This window comes from Hyperolius riggenbachi, chromosome 2 (genome assembly GCF_040937935.1).
Source record: "Hyperolius riggenbachi isolate aHypRig1 chromosome 2, aHypRig1.pri, whole genome shotgun sequence".
NCBI classification, from domain to species: Eukaryota; Metazoa; Chordata; class Amphibia; order Anura; family Hyperoliidae; genus Hyperolius; species Hyperolius riggenbachi.
Window position 1 is genome coordinate 554,848,464 of NC_090647.1, and position 21,370 is coordinate 554,869,833.

Genomic DNA, 21,370 nt, shown 5'->3' on the forward strand with positions numbered 1-21,370 from the left:
TGAGGAAAGTCTTCTTCTCAGCAAGAATACAGACTGAGATAAACCACTCAGAGATCCTGTAAACATGGGCAGTGGCATAGGGATCACCACAGCAGCCATAGTAGTTGCTATGGGGCCCGTAGCCAAGAGGGGCCTGGTGTAAGTGGCTGGCGGCGATAAAGGGGTCCACAGCAGGCCTCATGGAGACCTACAGCAGACTACCGAAGGTGCCGAGTAGTGCAAGCAGAGCTTAAGAGAGAAGTAACTCAACTATTCAGATACACATCTATTCCACTGGCAATCTACCCTCTCCAGGTGTCCCCATCTCCATGTGTACAGCGCCCTCTCTCATCCCATTTGGCTCATACCAGGAGCTCCTTCTGAAGACCTATACACTGGGGGGCTACCTGGGTCAATACATATAGGAGGAGACGGGGCCTTACAATATTTTTTTTGAGGGTGGTCAGATGCAGAGGAAATGAATGGTTTGGAGGCCCCCTGTAGGGTAGGTGAGTGTCCTATGGCCTTATTGATTTTTCCTAGTTCTGTGTTAAGAGTCAGGTAACACTCTTTGGGGGATTTTGGTGGCTTTAGGGCCCATTCACACCTGAGCGGGAATCGCACGATTCCCGCTCACGGCAAACCGCTAGCGGTTCTGCAAGAACCGCTACACAATGTAGCAAGTGGCAGTGTTCTCACTGCCGCGGTTGCGGTTAGCGATAACCGCAACCGCGCTGCATGCAGCGGTTTGCCGGCGACGAGCGTTCCGCGATTTGCGATTGTGATTAGCGCGCATAGCATGTTAATCGCGATCGCTCCAAACCCACCGCAGTGTCCAGTGATTTTTCCGCGCTGATCGCGGGAAAATCACTCCCACAGTTCTGCGGTTTTAAGTGTGAATGGGCCCTAAGTGGCAATCCCACAGCATACCTCCCAACTTTTTGAGATAAGAAAGAGGGTCACTTAAGCCACACCCTGACACACCTCTGACCACGCCCATGTCACACCCCTAGTCAGAACATACCATAAAGATTTCAGAGGGAAATGTTGTTTTATAATTCAAACCACACTGGTCCTTTCTATCCTGGTTCATTTTCCTTCATATTAACATTTAAAAATAAGAAATGTATCAATTTAAAGGATGAGAATAAAGTTTTTAGAAATGGGAATAAAGTATAGAAAAATACATATATTTAAAGAGAACCAGAGGCAGGTATTTTAAATCTTAAAGACCACAAAAGCATGTCCTGTGCATAATGACATGCCTCTGGGTCTCGCTATGGCTGCCTCTAGTCCCCCCCGGGGTCTGCTAGTGACAATCACTCGCTAGCCCTGTATTTACCCACCTCGGGTTCTCTTTAAATAGATCTGTACATCAGTCCTTAAAGAGGAACAAATGAGGAAGAAAGAGGGACAGAGTTCCCAAAGAGGGACAGTCCCTCCAAAAGAGGGACAGTCGGGAGCTATTCCACGGGTCTCACTTGCAAATTATAGGCTACCAGCAGCCCCGAGATTTAGACCGTGGGGCTGGGCAGGTGCAGAGGATGACTTCTGGGTTGAACACTCTTGTCATTCAGCTGGTAGGCTCTTGTTTACACTGCCGCTTTACATGCAGCCGTTTGGGTATTTGATTGGAGTATGACTTCCGCCTCTGCCAGCCCTCGTTACAGAGTGTCAACAAGATACTATATGTGGCTCGTTAGCTGCGCGAACATTCCACCTCACTTAAATCCTAGCGCTTTCCTCTGCCTCTCTCTCGGCTGAGAGCAGCACTTAGCAATATATAAAACGCAGAGATCGCACTCATCAGCCGCGGAAAAACACTTGAGGGAGGCGAGGGCAAGAATAGTCTGCGGCATTTTAATTCTCGCCACTGAATGCATTCCATACCGCCTTCCCTTGAAGAACCATTAACAAATTGACGTACAAATCAGGCACTTAATGGGCGACGGCTGAAACCAGGTTTCTGAAGAGCTTTGTAGAAGGAGAAGGCGGAGTAACCCTTTAAGGGCCCAGTCAGTTCTCCTTTCCTTGTAAGTGGTGTATAGGGATTTTCCTATGTATTTGTTTTTGTTCTCATGTATTTGCAGTTTGATATTAGTGCTTGGTCCCCCCCCCCCAAAAAAAAAAAATATATAACTATCTGAAAGGGCACCTGAAGTGAAAGGCATATGGAGGCTGCCATATTTATTTCCTTTTAAACAATACCAGCTGCCCTGCTAAATCTTTTTAGCTCTATAGGCCTAATCAATGTTCCCCAGCTGGGATTGGTACCCACTTCTCAAGTGATATTCCAGGGCTAAGGCTGACAGATGTGTCTCTAGTCTGCAGGCTAGGGACGTTTTGCTTTGGTATGTGGGAGGGGGGGCGGGCCCACGGAGCCGCACGGGAGAGACGTTACATGGGAGCCGGGTGAGTGGGTAGAACAATGCTCTCTGCCATAGCTCGGCCAAGGCGATCCCGCTGAAGGGATTGCTAGCTGAGTGGTTAAGAGGAGTCAGGGACTGCCATACAGATGTTGGATTCTTGGCAGGGGCAGTCTTATTTGGTCATGTCGGATGAGTTTCATCAAGTATGTATAGGGAGCTTTTGCAGGGGCATAGTAGCAACAGCCCTAGCGGTAGTTATGGAGCCCAGGAGTGGGGGCGGAGTGAGACGGGGACCACTTGGTCTTTAAAGAGAAACCGTGACTAAGAATTGAACTTCCTCCCAATCAGTAGCTGATACCCCCTTTCCCATGAGAAATCTTTTCCTTTTCTCAAACGGATCATCAGGGGGCGCTGTATGGCTGATATTGTGGTGAAACCCCTCCCATAGTGTGATGTCAGCGCCTCGCAGCACTAAGGTCCTGACATCACACTGTGGGAGCCTTGTTGCATTGTGGGAAATAACAGCTGTTTCCAACTGCCAAAAAATCAAGCAGCATCTCCTTCCACTGACATCACCTGCCAGCAGTAAAAAATGTCACCATGTGATAAATGTCAGAATGTAAATCAGGGAGAGGAAAGATTTTACAAAGGGCAAACACTGACTAAATCATTTATACATAATTATTGTAAAAATGTAGCACTTTTTTATTACATTATTTTCACTAGAGTTCCTCTTTAACCTCCCTGGCAGTATGATTCCTGCTGATTTTAGGGTCCATTTAAAAATACAATTGTTTTCATTTTTTTTTTAAAGATGCTAAAATCATGAAAAAAATCATACCAGCAGAGAGTCTGCAGCAGTCCCAGCACTTACTCACCTCCCTGGGCTCCAGCGCTGCAGCTTTCCCTTCCTCCCTCTGGGTGGCGCTGTAACCCTAAGGCTTCTTTCCCACCAGGACGTTGCGTTTAGGGGACGTTATAGGGCACATAACGTGCCCCTAACGCAACGCCTGGTGGTGCTGGATGTGGACGTCAGACTGAGCCGCGTTGTGCAGCTCACTCTGGCGTCAGTGATGCCGTGATGCGCACTCTTGGACATATGCGGCATCATGTGGTCCTGCCAGCCAATCGCTGCACAGAGCGGCCGCTCCAGGAAGTAAACACTGCACGTCACACCGTGCAGTGAATATTAATTAGCCATGTGCCTGGCCGCTCTCCCCTCCTCCCCAACATTAGTGAGCATGTGCAAGCAGTCTAGTACTGCATGCAGTACGTTATCTTGAGGTGCAGCATTACAATGTAGCCCATTGATTTTTCATTACTGTGCGGTGGGGTGCGTTACCGGATGCTCTAACGTGCGCCTGTAACGTCCCACTCTGAAAGCAGCCTAAAGTGAGATTTCCGGATATCGTCATGACGACAGACTGTGATCTCACCAGGGGGAAGCAGAGCCTTGTAGGAGCAGAAAAAAGAATGGCGGCGGACGTCTGGATCCCCCGGGAGGTGAGTTGAAATGCCCGCTGCGCGCATAGCTCTGCATAGAGCCTCTGGCGGCTACCCCAAGTGCAGGTCGGGGTTACCGTTCTGAGCTGTGGTTCTCCGCCCACGACCGTAGCTCGGGGTTAATCTATTCACAGCCCTTCATAGTTTGGTTACGCCCCCCCTCCCCCTCCTGTGACCACCAGGCACTTGTGCCAGACACAAACGTGGCATTCAAACGTGGTGACGATGTCATCCGATGTGAATAGTTTATCATTACCACAAAAGCACCAGTTAAGATCTCCTGCAGCAGCTGAAGGAGCAATCCATGTGACCCCTCATGGAGTACGTAATAAAGGGGCGCCTGGAAATTTGGGGCATCCAGGAAAGCTGATAGTAGAATATTGATACATTCATTAATATTTAACTATTCAAGTGTAAAGAAGGATCGTAAAATATCATTATTATATACTGATATTTTACTACAGCTAAATCTAACCCTACTCTGACACAGAACCCTGCCCTCTGACACCTAACCCTAACCCCGCCCTCCCTGCACAAACACGCTTCCTGATGCCTAACCTTAACCACACTCCCACGCCATTCCCTTACCACCTCCCTCCCCCTGACACCTAACCCTGTCCTCCCCATATCTTCCTGATGACTAACCTAAACCACGCCCTCATTCCCATCCTCCCGGTTTTATATACTGATATTGTACTACAGCTAAACCTAATCCTACTCTGACACAGAACCCTCCCCCCAACACCTAACCCCGCCCTCCCTGCACAAACACCCTTCCTGATTCCTAACCTTGACCACACCCCCATGCCATTCCCTCCCCCCCCCACCATCTAACCTTAATCATCCTCGCCGCCTCTACCGCCCAAAAAATAAATCAAAAACATTATTTTTGAGGCATCACTGTAGGAGCCCATTGAAATAGCGGCATTGAGGGGTAATTTGGGCACCCGTAGCACCCTTTGAATATTGCAAGCGCCAAAATTACCACTCAATACCGCTATTTCAATGGGCTCCACCATATAACTTCCGCTGCTAGAGGGCGCCCAAATTCCCTGCCCCCCCCCCCCCCCCCCACATACAGGTTACAACCTCTATGCCCCCTTATTGCTTCACCACTGCTTACTCCATAGCTGGGCTATAAAACAACCATGGCTCATTAACTAGGTAAAACAGCCCCGGTTGTACAATACTCCAGCCTAAGGAGTTACATTTTTAGGAAGAACTTGAAGATTTTAGGCTTTCCTTTCCCCTCCTTGCTGCTTCCCCCGCCTTCCAGATCTGACTGCAGAGCGCTTTCTCGCTGTGAAGGAGAAGCAGACCATCCATTTGGCGCAGTGGCTCCATGCTTGGAACAAATGCTTGCCGTAGCTCATTCACCCTTCCCAAGTGAAGCGTAATCTATACTTCCTCGTTTATTAACCTCACTTAAAATCAGGCCATTGATCACAGTGTCACGGATACACGTATTAATACAGCCCCGCTACAACAGGCTCTCCCTTCCTGTGGGGACTTAATGGGCCGTATTAATCAAGCCACTACGGTGTAACATATGGCAGAAACGGCTACTAATCCATGCTCCACTCGTCCCTGGAGTGTGTGCCGTACAAGGAACCGCCGGTGAACTACCTGTGCCTAACAAGCGACTACCTGTGTCTCCTGACAGGCCTGCTCCGTGTCTAACACGTTCGGCCTGCTGCATTTGTGGTATCTTACGAGAGTGTGGAGGTCAATGGGGCGCTAATGATCATGATTTGTTACAAAGTGAGCGAATATGCAGCAATGACGGGGGTCTGTAGGGACGGATTTCTGGAAAGGCCAAAAGGGCCTGGGCTTTGGGTGGCTGCCGCCCTAGGGGGGGTACCTGAACACGAAAGAGGAGGAGAAATGGGGAGCAACACATGAAAAAGGGTCAATGGAGCTGTTCATGACAGAGAGGGGCTGCCATGGGTGATACACTGCAATCTAATAAATATAGCAACATTTTTGCAATATTTCACTATCTCTCCCTACTCTCAAACAGAACCCTCCCCTGATGGACAGCTAATAACACCCTCCCTCCTCCCCAAACTAATAACCCCCCCCAAACTAATAACCCCCCCCCCCCCCCCGCAACTAGTGACTCTCTCCCTGAATGACTAACAATCCTCCCCCCGGGCAACTAATAACCCTCCCCCTGGCAACTAATAACCCTCCCCCTGGCAACTAATAACCCTCCCTCAATAACAGCCCCCCCAAAACCCCCCTTTCCAGCAACAAAAAATGTTCGCCCACGATCGGTAGCCACAGTTCCCATAGCAGTTCCTATAGCAGGCAACCCCGGAGTTCGCTATTTAGCATGCGTCCATTTTTGGCCGTGCTACAATAAGCTGCTCTGTCAAGAGGTTCCCCTGATGGCTACAAATGCCAAACATAATACTGGTAAATAAATATATATATATATATATATATATATATATATATATATATATATATATATAATATTTAAAGCACTATAAATACAGAAACAGTAAAAAATAAAATCTATATATATAAAATCGGATGTATGTATGTGTGTGTGTGTATGTGTGTGTGTATGTGTGTGTGTATGTGCCGCGATCACGCGAAAACCGCTTGACCGATTTGAACGAAACTTGGTACACAGATCCCTTACTACCTGGGATGATATGTTCTTGGGGTCTCGCGGCCCCCCTGCACATGTGGGCGGAGCTACAAACAGCCAATCAGATTCCACCCATTCAAGTCAATGGAAAAAATGTAAAAGGATGCCATTCTCACAGTAATCAAGCCAAAGTCCCCACACTTGGCACAGTTGGTCACTTGGTGACCGAGGTTACAAATCCAGGAAAAGTGGGCGGAGCATAAAACAGCCAATCAAATTTCAGCCGTTCATTTTAAATGGGAAAATGTAAACTGCAGCCATTCTTAGACTGTTAATCGCAGGGTTCTCAAACTTGCCACACTTGGTCACTGGGTGAATGCGATTAAGATTCAAGAAAATGGGTGGAGCCTACAACAGCCAATCAAAATTCACCTATTGATTTTCAAGGGGAATATTTAAACTGCTGCTATTCTTACACTGTTAATGGCAGAGGCTTCAAACTTCCTACAGTCGGTCATTGGGTAACTGGGGTCCAAATTCACTAAAGGGGCGGGGCCACATACAGCCAATCAGATTTCCTTAGTGGATAAACTGCTTCCATTCACATATTTTTGATGCCAGGAACCTGAAAGCTCACAAACTTGGTCATTGAGTGACTGTGTGTCAAGGTTACAAAAAGTGGGCAGAGCCAAAACAACTTTTACTGGGAAAATATAAACTGCAACCATTCTTACACCGTTAATGGCAGGGTTCTCAAACTTTGCACAGTTGGTCATTGGGTGACAGATTAAGATTTTGGAAGGTGGGTGGAGCCTACAACAGCCAATAAAAATTCACCTTTTGATTTTCAAAGGGAATATTTCATCTGCTACCATTCTCTTATACTGGTAAAAGCAGATGCCTCAAACCTGGTACAGTTGGACACTGGGTGACTAGGGTCCAAATTCAGGAAGGGGGCGGAGCCACAAACAGCCAGATTTGTTTATTTTTCAATGGGAATATACAAAGTATTGATACCAAGGACCCCAAAGCTGATAAACTTGATAATTGAGTGACTGTATGTCAAGGTTAGAAAAAGTGGGCAGTGCCAACAACTTCATTTTTTACATTGCAGGGTTCCCAAACTTTACACAATTGGCCACTGGGTGACTGGGATGAATATTCAGAAATGTGGGTGGAGCCTACAACAGCCAATCAAAATGAACCTATTGATTTTCAAGGGGAATATTCACATTGCTACCATTCTTACACTGTTAGTGGCAGAGGCCTCAAACCTGATACAGTCAGTCATTGGGTGACTGGGGTCCAAATTCACTATAGGGGTGGAGCCACAAACAGCCAATCAGATTTGTTAGATTGATTTCAGCCATTCTGTTATTGACAGGGTTCTCAAACGTGACACAGTTGGCCACTGGGTGACTGGGACTAATATTCAGAAAAGTGGGTGGAGCCTACAGCAGCCAATCAAAATTCACCTTTGATTTTCAAGGGGAATATTTACATTGCTGACATTCATGCACTCTTAATGGCAGAAGCCTAACATCTGCTACAGTCAGTCACTGGGAGACTGGGGATTAAATTCTGAAAGGAGCGGGCCAAAAACAGCCAATCAGATTTGTTTAATTTCAATGGTGAAATGCAACTTATTGATGCCAAAGCTCATAAACTTGGTCATTAAGTGACTGTATGTCAAGATTAGAAATAGTGGGCAGAGCCAAAAACAACTAACTTTTTACATGGGGAAATGTAAACTGCAGCTTTTCTTACACTGTTAATGGCAGGGTTCTCAAACTTCACACAGTTGGTCACTGGGTGACTAGAATTAATATTCGGAAAAGTAGGTGGAGCCTACAAGAGCCAATCAAAATTCACCTATTGATTTTCAAGGGGAATGTTGAAACTGCAGCCATTCTCACACTGTTAATAGCAGAGGCCTCAAACCTGCTACAGTCGGTCGTTAAAGAGAACCTGAACTGAAAATAAAAAGTCAAAATAAACATGCACAGGTCATACTTACCTCCCCTGCAGTCTACTCCCCAATCTCTTTCTCCTCTCCCGTGTCCCATTTGTCCACTGTGATCAATGGAATTCTCCGTCCTCCATTTTAAAAATGGCCATTACCCCATAACAGCTTCCTGCTCATCACACTGTTAAACTGTAATATCGCTCACTTGAGCCATAGGGAAACATGGACATTACCTTGTACATTCAGTTGTAACTGACAGCTGCAGATATATAACTGACAGCAACTGGTATATTTCAGTTCTGACAAAATATTGTCAGAACTGGAAGTGATCACTGTAAGGAGAAAATGGTGAGCTTCTGAGAGGAACTGACAGTGAGGTAAGTATGTAATATTCATTTGCAGCGACGTCATGTGTTTATTTTAAATAATTTTACTCACTTCAGGTTCCCTTTAAGTGTTTGGGGTTCAAATTCAGTAAAGGGGCAGAGCCAAAAACAGCCAGATTTCTTTGCTGGATAAACTGCTTATATTAGCACAATTTTGATGTCAGGAACCCAAAAGCTCACAAACTTGGTCATTGAGTAGTGACTGTGTGTCAAGGTTACAAAAAGTGGGTGGAGTTAAAAACAGATTTTTCTGGGAAATTGTAAACTGCAGCCCGTCTTCACTGTTAATGGCAGGGTTCTCAAACTTAGCATAGCTGGTTACCAGGTGACTGGGATTAATATTCAGAAAAGTGGGTGGAGCCTAAAAATGCCAATCAAAAATCACATGTCACTTTTCAAGGAGAATATTAAAATTGCTGCCATTTTTGCACTGTTAATGGCACAAGCCTCAAACCTGGTACAGTTGGTCATTGGGTCACTGGGGTTCAAATTCAGAAAAGGGGACAGAGCCACAAACAGTGAATCAGATTTGTTTCATTTCATGGGAAAATACAAATTATTGATGCCAAGGACCCCAAAACTCACAAACTTGGGCATTGAGTAGTGACTTTGTGTCCAGGTTACAAAAAGTGGGCGGAGCCAAAAACAAATTTCACTGGAAAAGTGTAAACTGCAGCCCTTCTGTTTATTTCAGGGTTCCCAATCTTTGCCCAGATGGTCACTGAGTGACTGAGATTAATATTCAGGGAAGTGGGTGGAGCCTATAGTAGCCAATCAAAATTCACCTGTTGATTTTCAAGTGGAATATTTAAATTGCTGCCATTTTTACACTGTTAATAGCAGATGCCTCAAACCTGCTACAGTTGGTCATTGGTTGACTGGGGTTCAAATGCTGGAGAGGGGTGGAGCCACAAACAGCCTATCTGATTTGTTTAATTTCTATGGGAATATACAAATTATTGATGCCAAGGACCCCAAAGCTCACAAACTTGGTCATTGAGTGTTTGTGCGTTAGGGTTAGAAAGTGGGCGGAGCCAACACCAGTCAAATACATACCCGGGCAACGCCGGGTCATCAGTGGGTGAAGACAAATACAAATTTCACTGAGAAAATGTAAACTGCAGCCATTCTGTTAATGGCAGGGTTTTTAAACTTTGCACAGTTGGTCACTGGGTGACTGAAATTAATATTCAGAAAAGTGGGTGGAGCCTACAAAAGTGAATCAAACTTCACCTGTTGTTTTTCAAGGGGAATATTTAATTGCTACCATTCTTGAACTGTTAATGGCACAGGCCTCAAACCTAGTACAGTTGGTTATTGGGTGACTGGGGTTCAAATTCAGAAAAGGGGGTGGAGCCACACACACACAATCAGATTTGTTTCATTTCAATGCAGATTATTGATACCAAAGACCGCAAAGCTCACAAACTTGGTCAGTGAGTAATTGTGTGTTAGGGTTAGAAAAAGTAGGCGGAGCCAACACCAGCCAAATACATACCCGGGCAACGCCGGGCAATCAGCTAGTACAAAATAAAATATAGTAATACATAAAATACAGAAACAGTGCAGAAACTGAAAACAAAAAAACTATCTCCCAGGGTGGGGATAGTAGGGTAAGGAAAGGTGATGATAGACCAGATATCAGATGACACCTGATCTGCATGCTTGTTCAGAGTCTATGGCTGAAAGTATTAGAGACAGAGGATCAGCAGGACAGCCAGGCAACTGGTATAGCTTAAAAGGAAATAAATATGGCAGCCTCCATGTCCCTCTTGCTACAGTTTCCTTTAAAAATAAAAATTAAAAAAAAACCCTCACATGTATGTATATTCACATTTGGTTTTTCCTCCAAGCACCTTAATTGGCAGCAAGTCAAACATAATTACATTTTTCCTGGAGTTAGTTTTCAAAGATGAGAAAAGTCTTGAGGTTTCTCAGAAGTTATTAAAAGACCAAATGAGTTGCTTATTAATAGTCTGACACCCGGCTAGGTAAAGCAAGCTTTCTTTTTACAGTTTTAGTTGCCAGGGCGATGCTAAGAGAAGTTAAAGAGGTGAGTATGGGGAGAGGAGGGGGGGTCTATCTCTGTGCGGGGGACTGACAGTACACAACTAGATCAGATCAATAGGAATAAATTATCACCCAACTAATAGAAACGCTCATAGGATCTGCATTGTGCACGATCTGCAGAAACAATGCAAGCCCTTGTGTTTCTTTTATTGGGGGCTTCATGGAGTTTTTCAAGGTTTTTGGGGTGACATATAATAAAGGTTGTAATTATACTCTAGTCATTGCCCTCCCAAGGACAACTTCCTTTCTTTGCTAATCCCATCAACCACTCATTTAGAGAGGTAAGCCCCATACACACGCTCAACAGCGGTCTATTATGCAGCACAATTGACAAACAACTTTTGTTGTTAAACAAATTGAAAGGGCTAAAAAACTAAAAAAAAAGTATTTTGCTATTGTTGAAAAAGCTGATAAGACTGATCCTTATCAGTCTTATCCGCTTTTTGAACAATAGCAAAATACTTTTTTTTAGTTGTGTCAACTTGTTTCACAACAAAAGTTGTTTGACAATTGGGCTGCATAAAAGACCGCTATTGAGTGTGTATGGGGCTTTAGAAAACTGTCACCTGACCATTCTAGCCATTCAGAGCATTAGAAAATTGTCACCTGACCATTCTAGCCATTCAGAGCATTAGAAAATTGTCACCTGACCATTCTAGCCATTCAGAGAGTTAGAGAATGGTCACCTGACCATTCTAGCTATTCAGAGAGTTAGAAAATTGCCACCAGACCATTCTAGCCATTCAGAGAGTTGGAAAATTGCCACCTGGCCATTCTAGACATTCAGAGAGTTGGAAAATTTCCACCTGACCATTCTAGACATTCATAGAGTTCGAAAATTGCCACCTGACCATTCTAGCCATTCAGAGAGTTAGAAAATTGCCACCTGACCATTCTAGCCATTCAGAGAGTTAGAAAATTGCCACCTGACCATTCTAGCCATTCAGAGAGTTAGAAAATTGCCACCAGACCATTCTAGCCATTCAGAGAGTTGGAAAATTGCCACCTGACCATTCTAGACATTCAGAGAGTTGGAAAATTTCTACCTGACCATTCTAGACATTCAGAGAGTTCGAAAATTGCCACCTGACCATTCTAGACATTCAGAGAGTTAGACAATTGCCACCTGACCATTCTAGCCATTCAGAGAGTTCGAAAATTGTTACCAGACCATTCTAGCCATTCAGAGAGTTCGAAAATGGTTACCAGACCATTCTAGCCATTCAGAGAGTTAGAAAATTGCCACCAGACCATTCTAGCCATTCAGAGAGTTGGACAATTGCCACCTGACCATTCTAGACATTCAGAGAGTTAGAAAATTTCCACCTGACCATTCTAGACATTCAGAGAGTTAGAAAATTGCCACCTGGCCATTCTAGACATTCAGAGAGTTAGAAAATTGCCACCTGACCGTTCTAGACATTCAGAGAGTTAGAAAATTGTTACCAGACCATTCTAGCCATTCAGAGAGTTAGAAAATTGTTACCAGACCATTCTAGCCATTCAGAGAGTTGGAAAATTGCCACCTGATCATTCTAGACATTCAGAGAGTTGGAAAATTTCCACCTGACCATTCTAGCCATTCAGAGTGTTAGAAAACTGCACCTGACCGTTCTAGACATTCAGAGAGTTAGAAAACTGCCACCTGACCGTTCTAGACATTCAGAGAGTTAGAAAACTGCCACCTGACCGTTCTAGACATTCAGAGAGTTAGAAAATTGCCACCTGACCATTCTAGACATTTAGAGAGTTACAAAACATTTGAAACACGTTTTTCTATAAATTATCCTGGAATATAGTTACAATACATTTATTCTTTTAATATGGTATTCATTTTGTGCCATGGTGAGGTATTCAAGACCATCTTCGCCTTCATGTCTGGTTACCAGAACTATGGAAAGGGTAAGAGCACATCAGCCCACTCAATCATAGCCACACCCCTTATTTTCCCATAACATCAACTATTATCAGAAGGGATGGGAGTGGTCACCATGGCAGAGAAGCTCTGAAGAGTAGGACCATGATTAAATATACATGTCAAACTGGCCTGCAGAGCCAGCAAATTGGACCTGCAAATTGTTTCCTTACTTTGCATAATGTTTGGCTCACTCTAGACCACCAGAAAACCGTATGAGGAGGGAGGGGAAAGCAGTAGGCACCAGGGAACTGTATAGGGGAGTAAGGGGAACCCAGTTGACACCAGGGAACTGCATAAGGAAGGCAGGGGGCGCTAGACACCATGGAATTGTATAGAGGAGGAAAAGAGGACCACTAGATACAAAGGAACTGTATCGGGGAGGGAGAGGGGCGATTAGACACAAAGGAAATGTATATGGGAGGGAGAAGGACCATCAGACACCAGGGAACTGTATTGGGAAGGAAGGGGGGGTCACTAGACACCGAGAAAAGTAAAGGGAAGGGAGGAGTACTAGTATTGTATAGTGGAGGGAGGAGGCATTAGACACCAGGGACTGTATAGGGGGGGGGGGCACTAGACCCCAGGTAACTGTATAGGGAAGGAGGGGGCTAGACACCAAAGAACTGAATAGGGGAGGGAGGAAGACCATTAGATACCAGGGAACTTTATAAGGCAGGGAGGTGGCCACTAGACATTGAGGTCCATGACTTGGTCTCAGTGTTCATTTTCAGACCACTTGGTATTTGAGTCTGCCACCTCTGGAGTAAGATGAGTATTTTATTCGCTCCCTATCTTTTATTTTTTATTCTAAGCCCAGAGTTCCCTTTTGAGGTATCCTTTGCAGAAAAATGTTATAGTATAGTATCCGGTAGTATTTTGGGGTCTTCCTCACATTCTTCGTGTTATTTGATCCGCTCCTGCCCCAACACCCTGTTTGTCAGGCCACTGGTAAGTCGATTGGTGAATCCAGAGCGTAGAGTGGAGCACCGTTCGTGTTCCAGGCAGCGTATGCTAAATACCTCTAATGAAGAAACACTAAAAAAAAATCTTTAGCTAAACAGTTTAATGAGCGTTGGAAGGACAAGGAAAAAAAAAAGAAAACATTATCAAACGTTAAATCCGAAACCTGGCTTTGAACCAAGAAGGCATACAATTGCATAATTAATTTCTGTATACCTCCTTTCGCTAATCACTGATAAAAAGCTTAATTCTATTAACAGCCCCGACTTGACGAATTGCACAGCTCGACGGAGGAGTGCTGAAATTAATTATGCATTTTTCGGGCATTAGATTGGATGAATACCAAACGTGTGGACTTTGCGGCGAGGGCCTACGCGAGGATTATGGACACAATGACGGCAAGCTAATGATAAGGAATACTAAAATGGCGCACCCCCTTACTGTACTCAGGTGGAAGGTACCTTGTAAACACAGATATGCTTCATTGTTGCAAAAGGTAATTAAGGGCTTAAAAATGAAGCATTCAATAATCATTTCATATAACATTGCATGGTTTGGTGGAGAAGAAAGGACATGAAGGTTTTTATGCTCAACCACAAAATTCAGAGGTGACATTTAACCCTTCAATAACATTGATTGAACACATCAAAATAACATTTTTGCTCTAAAACATTAAACACAGCAAAACACCAGTATAAAACATAAGAAAGGGTGGTGTAATGTCATTTGATAGCATATTTGCACTTCACTGAAGCTAACTGATAACATTTCTGGCTGCTTGATAAATGATCAGATTGTCTTGTAGTTAAATCATTACTGTGTCAACAAGATAAAAAAAAGTTTTCTGCCCCTGAATACAGCAGACAATTTTCTACATTGCTGACACAGCTCCGTAAAGGCGCGTAAACACGCCGTATTGTTACAAACGACTGGTCCGTCAGACCCTCCTGTGGGGCCGTCGTTCTGCCGACAGTAGTATGTGAGTACAGACTGTCGGCAGACTGATAACAACATGTAACAATATTGTAACAATATGGCGTGTGTACGCGCCTTAAAGCTCAAGTCAAATTTATAATTTTGGACACCAATAGCAATCTTATTAAGAAGCTTCTGAGTGAAGTAGAAGAGGTTTAAGTATTAACCTCTCATTTCTTTTACATTACTTTCAAATATATATGCTTTAGACCATAGATGAAATATGCCAGAAGTTCCCGAAGTACCGCACAGTGCGTTGTGTTATGTGGAGCGTGCAGTGCATTATGGGAGGCCAGTGGTTGCACTCTGCACAGTGTGTTGTGTAATGTGGAGCAGTGCATTATGGGAGGCCAGCCCTGCAGAGCCACAGACATGTTTGCTTTGTAGCCGGGTTCAGGAGAAGTGAAATGACTTCAGCCAGCAGGTCAGATATCAGTGAAGCGTGATCAGCGCCAGGATTCCCGTGAGCAGAGCCATATGTTCCCTAGCACGCTAAATATAGTCCTGTGCGATTCACCCTCAGCGCAGTCCCCGCCGGCCGGCCGTCTACGCTTCACCTCAAACTGCGATTTTCCATTATACGCAGAAATTAGATAATCACTCTGCAAAATGTTCTCTGCCAAAGCCATGTCACCCTGTCCCTTCCAAAAAATAACAGTGATATCAATTCAGCGCAAGCGTTTAGCATTCGGCTAGTGCATCTTACAGCGGACCTGAACTCTTGCACAGGACAGAAGGAAAACAGAGAAATACACCCTATATGAATTTATTGAGATTTTTGCCTCATTCCCCCTCATCTGTGACTAATCTCAAGTGTAATTTGATCCCTCCTTTGTGTCAGCTGTCTGCTATGACAGAGCAGCTGATTGGTAAACAAAGGATGTTAATCAATATGTCTACTTCAGTGAAAGCAGGAAGTTGGCAAACTGTAGATTGATTGCAGGATTTGCATCAGCTGTAACAAAGATGTTTTTTTTCTTTAAAGGTTACTAGCCAACCCGCGTCGTAGCATACGCCGCATCTATCTATCTAATAGAGTACGTGCGAAGCAAGAAGAAGTAGGCTTTCCATGAGAAAATGTATAACCCTAGCAAGTTTGGCTTTGCAAATCCGGCCTAATTGGCTATTCATGAGGCAATGCTCATGCAAATATTCATTTGCTTTCGCATGCCAAACTATGCAGGGTCCAAAAACCAATACCGCAAAGCGATCGCCCTGCGGGTATTAGTTCATGCTACATTAGCACTATCCAGGAGCGCCACGGGGAGGATTCCGAATGCCCCCATACAACCGGGGGACTGCGGGGTCCCAGGCTCTCTTACTGCCTGGGAACCACAGTGGCACCCCGGAGGGGGAGGCTGGGTGGCGCAGCTGCACCCCCCCATCTCAAGTGTGGTCAGCGCCGGGGAGAGCCATCCGCACCCACCTCCCAATATTAAAAACAGGCACTTACCTTAACGTCCATTGCGTTCTGCAACATGCACATTAACTTGGGGGCACCACATGAGAAAGGAGAGAAGCATGGGTCACCCCGAGCTTTAGAGCTCAGGGCTGGCTCACATACAACACTCCAGGTAGGGGGGAGGACAGGCGCAGACAACTCACTCCAGGGCTCACACCACCAGAGCAAGCCATCCACCACCTGCCTCCATAGGATACAACTGCAAAAAATGCTTTCCATGAGAAAAATTTTGCGTGCTCAAACACCAAGTTTAACCCTAGCAAGTCTGGCTTTCCAAATCTGGCCTAATTGGCTATTCATGAGGCAATGTTCATGCAAATATGCATTTGCTTTCGCATGCCAAACTATGCAGGGTCAAAAAACCAATACTGCAAAGTGCTCTCTCGCTGCCTGGGAACCACAGCGGCACCCCGGAGTGGGAGGCTGGGTGGCGCAGCCGCCCCCCCCCCCCCCCCCAAGCGTGGCCAGCGCTGGGGAGAGCCGTCCGCACCCACCTCCTAATATTAAAAACAGCCACTTACCTTAACGTCCATTGGGTTCTGCTACATGCGCACTAATTTTCTCATGGAAAGCATTTTGTGCAGTTTGTATCCTTTGGAGGCAGGTGGTGGATGGCTTGCTCCGGTGGTGTGAACCCTGGAGTGAGTGCGCCTGTCCTCCGCCCCCCCTCCCCCCTCTGGAGTGCTGTATGTGAGCCAGCCCTGAGCTCTAAAGCTCGGGGTGACCCATGCTTCTCTCCTTTCTCATGTGGTGCCCCCAAATTAATGCGCATGTAGCAGAACGCAATGGACGTTAAGGTAAGTGCCTGTTTTTAATATTGGGAGGTGGGTGCAGACAGCTCTCCCCGGCGCTGGCCACACTTGGAGGGGGTCATCCACGCCACCCAGCCTCCCCCTCCGGGGTGCCGCTGTGGTTTCCAGGCAGTGAGAGAGCCTGGGACCCTGCGGTCCCCCCAGTTGTATAAAAAGGGGGCATTGGGAATCCTCCCCGTGGCGCTCCTGGAGACCTGGAGCACACCAAAAACTGCTAGCAGATCCGCAAAATGCTAGCAGATTTTGAAACACTTTTTCTTATTTTTCTGTAGAATTTCACCTAGCATTTTGCGGTTTTGTAAAGCGTTTTTGGTGTAGTAGATTTCATATATTGTTACAGTAAAGCTGTTACTGAACAGCTTCTGTAATAAAAATGCCTGCAAAACCGCTCTGAACTGCCGTTTTTCAGAGCGGTTTGCGTTTTTCCTATACTTTACATTGGAGGCAGAAACGCCTCCGCAATCCAAAAAATGCCTCACCTCGGGAGTATGCGTTTCAGCAAAACGCCTGCCGCTCTGGTGTGCACCATCCCATTGAAATACATTACCCAAGCGTATCCGCAGCCGCAAGTGGATCGCAAAACGCTGCCAAACCGCTCTGGTGTGCACTAAGCCAGATAGTGCTAATGTAGCATGTAGCAGGGTGACTGCTTTGTGGTATTGGTTTGTGCATGCATTTGCATGAGCATTGCCTCATGAATAGCCAATTAGGCCAGATTTGCAATGTCAGACTTGCTAGGGTAAGGCCTCTTTTCCATGGACTGTGAATAGGCAGTGAAATGGCTCTCAAACTCTCACAACTGCTCACTTGTAAGGCTTGGTGGTGTATTCTCCACAGTCAGCATGCAACGCATGAGCTGGCGTGGAGGAGGTACACACACTAGCACCAGGAAACAGGCTATCCCTAGTATAGTGGAGGGGAGGACTGACTGCAATAGGAGATTGTGGCGCACAGAGCCGGTGCAGATCTGACAGCCACAAACAATGCTTTCGTTATAACGTCTCAGCGCAAAGTAGCGCTGAGCGCACAAACCAGAACTGAGGAGATCAGGACAGGTAGACAGAATGAACGCTTGCTAGCTAGCGGCTACTTAGCGACAGCAAGCGTCCAAAACCAGACAGACTGGAATGAGGCAGCCAATGCGATGCGGCGATGGCGTGCCTCACAAAGACAGGACAGGACAGTCAGAAAATAGCAGGATTAAGATAGATGAACGTAACACAGATAAATATACAATAAGTATGTTTTCCTAGCGTATTACAATTACAGCTATCAATGAAACTATTTGTAACGTCTGACTAACATATGTATATATCGGCAATGAACCGATATATGACATAAGCAGGAACGCTGACTAGGAATGGAGTAACACAGGGAACAGGACTCAGAAGGATTCGCTATCTCTTCGCAGAGATGAACGCAATACACAAACGGTAACAGAACAGGATTCAGAAGGATTCGTTATCTCTTCGCAGAGATGAACGCAATCCACAAACGGTAACAGAACAGGATTCAGAAGGATTCGTTATCTCTTCGCAGAGATGAACGCAATCCACAAACGGTAACAGGACAGGATTCAGAAGGATTCGTTATCTCCTCGCAGAGATGAACGCAATCCACGAACAGAACCAGGAGCAGGGTAACTACCTCAGCACGGGTGGTCACGGTACGCGCAACCTACCAAAACGTGCTGGAATGCTGACTAACTGCACACAGGATATAAACAGTTCGTGTACGTATACATCAGCGACACTGGTGTATCAACGTAACACAAATACAAGGAAAATAATAAAGGTGCTGGTATGCATATATATTGGCAATGAACCAATATATGATGCAAAGACCAGCAAAGTATCTTTATAACAAGAAACACGATCGGGGGCTAAAGCGACAGCAAGGCAGGCTTAAGCTGAAGCTATGAAAACCCAAGGAAACCCTGCAGGAAGCAGATCTTTATACTGAGGTCATCCAATGGGAGCAGACATGCAGATTCCCACACAGGTGAATGATAATCAGTCACAAGCTGACAGCAGGGAAAGACAGACAAAGCTATGCAGCTTGCATGGAAAGACATCAGAACTGCCTGAGCTGCAGCACTACTTCCAGCAATAGCTGCTGCAGCAGCGATCATTACATCACTGCTGCCTGGTAACTGCTCACTGCTGCCTGGTAACTGCTCGCTGCTGCCTGGTAACTGCTTGCTGCTGCCTGGTAACTGCTTGCTGCTGCCTGGTAACTGCTTGCTGCTGCCTGGTATCTGCTCGCTGCTGCCTGGTATCTGCTCACTGCTGCCTGGTATCTGCTCACTGCTGCCTGGTAACTGCTTGTTGCTGCCTGGTAACTGTTCACTGCTGCCTGGTAACTGCTCGCTGCTGCCTGGTAACTGCTTGCTGCTGCCTGGTAACGGCTTGCTGCTGCCTGGTAACTGCTTGCTGCTGCCTGGTATCTGCTCACTGCTGCCTGGTAACTGCTTGTTGCTGCCTGGTAACTGCTTGCTGCTGCCTGGTAACTGCTTGCTGCTGCCTGGTAACTGCTTGCTGCTGCCTGGTAACTGCTTGCTGCTGCCTAGTATCTGTTCACTGCTGCCTAGTAACTGCTTGCTGCTGCCTGGTAACTGCTTGTTGCTGCCTGGTAACTGCTCGTTGCTGCCTGATAACTGCTTGCTGCTGCCTGGTGACTGCTTGTTGCTGCCTGGTATCTGCTCACTGCTGCCTGGTAACTGCTTGCTGAGCACACAGCTCAACAGTCCGTGGAAAAGAGGCCTTAAACTTGGTGTTTGAGCATGCATAAATTTTCTCATGCAAAGTACTTCTTCTTCTTGTTTGAAGGTTGAGGCACTTAGTCTATTACATATATAGATTATGCTGTTGCTTAACCTTTAGAGCATAGACGAAGTTGTGAGTTCAGGTCCGCTTTTATGGGTCACTCACCCCAAAACTGATAGTTTGGCGCTCGGGAAGGGGGGCGCTGGGGGTGGGGCTTAAAAGTAGGGATAATCAAATATGGACCAATCAAGTCCCAGTGAGGTTAAAGTTGATTGGTCCACTTTCAAGTCGCCTAAATTTGCATAGAAAATTTGCATAATCCTGCACGAACTTGGAATTATTTGCATGTCACTCATCACCCCTACTGGAGGGGTAATTAACCCAACAGCCCCTGCTAACAGAGGCGTATCTAGAGGGGTGCAGGCATGGCTCGTGCCATGGGTGCCACAGCCCCTGCTAGGTCATGAACGCTGCTGACGAAATCTCTAAACTTCCGGACAATGCGAAGATAACATTTTATGACCTATACCAACTTTTCTGACCTACCGTATATGCTGGAATACAAGTCAACCTCGTGTATAAGTCGACTCCAATATTCAACCCTCTAAAGCTGGAATGTTTTTATTGACTCAAGTATAAGTGTACCCAAAGATAAAAAGAGACTCTGAAGTCTCATAAAAATCATGTTTTTATATTAAAAGTCTCTGTAACATGATAGCCCTAACTAAAACACTGCATCCCCGTGGCTGAACACTAACTAAATCCCCCCAAACTCCCCGGGGGGCAATCCGGGCAGCGTTTCCGTGAGAGGCAGAGCTTTCAGCTGCAGCTTTGCCTCTACACGCGTCTATCAGCGTGGATCACCGTCTCTCTCCCCGCCCCTCTCAGTCTTCTTTCACTGAGAAGGGGCGGGGGAGAGGCGGAGATACGCCCGGCTTGACGCGCATGGAGCTGCAGCGAAAGCTCTGCCTCCCGGGGCAGACTGAGTGCCTGCAGTGCCATGTTACCGAGTGCACATCTAGTTGTTCTTATTGGGGGAGCACACAGTATATATCTGGCTGTGTATATATTGTACTTATAACCCAGCATGCTGTGTGTGTTAATATGGCGGTAATTACTGATGCGTTACATATTCAGCATGCTTTGTAGGAGACACGACACAGGCGGAGGGAAGCACACAATAATTTCCCTCCTCCGGCCTCAGGCCTCCCAGTGTGGAAGGGCAGGCAGCCATATGGAAAGTCGGTCGGTTTCGCTCGCTCGTCACCAGTTTGGCGCTGCAGCCGGAAGCGAGATGTGCGCTGTCGCTGGTTTAAATTGGGAATACTTAGCTGAGCCCAGCCCAGGGAATCAGAATTATTCGGCTATTTACTACAAGCTGTTAGAAAAATGAAAGAAGACAGAATTGTTTTGGATATTTTTTTTTAAACAATTTGGACATCTGTTCCCCTCCCCACCTATTCCCATACAAGGTCAATGGCTTGAATTTGCCGAAATTAAAGAGAGACTGTAACAACATATACAAACAACAAATTTATATCGCGCTTTCCTCCTGGCAGACTCAAAGCGCCAGAGCTGCAGCCACTAGAACGCGCCCTATAGGCAG

At 45.9% G+C, this 21,370-nt stretch overlaps 1 protein-coding gene and 1 long non-coding RNA gene across 3 annotated transcripts in view; both read left to right on the top strand.

Annotated features, from left to right (window-relative positions):
* Positions 1-14,049, top strand: part of LOC137547354 (uncharacterized) — a 72,935-nt gene extending 58,886 nt beyond the window's left edge. For both annotated transcript variants that reach the window (XR_011026570.1, XR_011026571.1), the window contains exon 3: positions 14,011-14,049. This is a non-coding gene — a long non-coding RNA (uncharacterized lncRNA). The remainder of the gene's footprint in view (positions 1-14,010) is intronic.
* Positions 1-21,370, top strand: part of LSAMP (limbic system associated membrane protein) — an 814,836-nt gene that overhangs the window by 264,459 nt on the left and 529,007 nt on the right. The window lies entirely within an intron of this gene.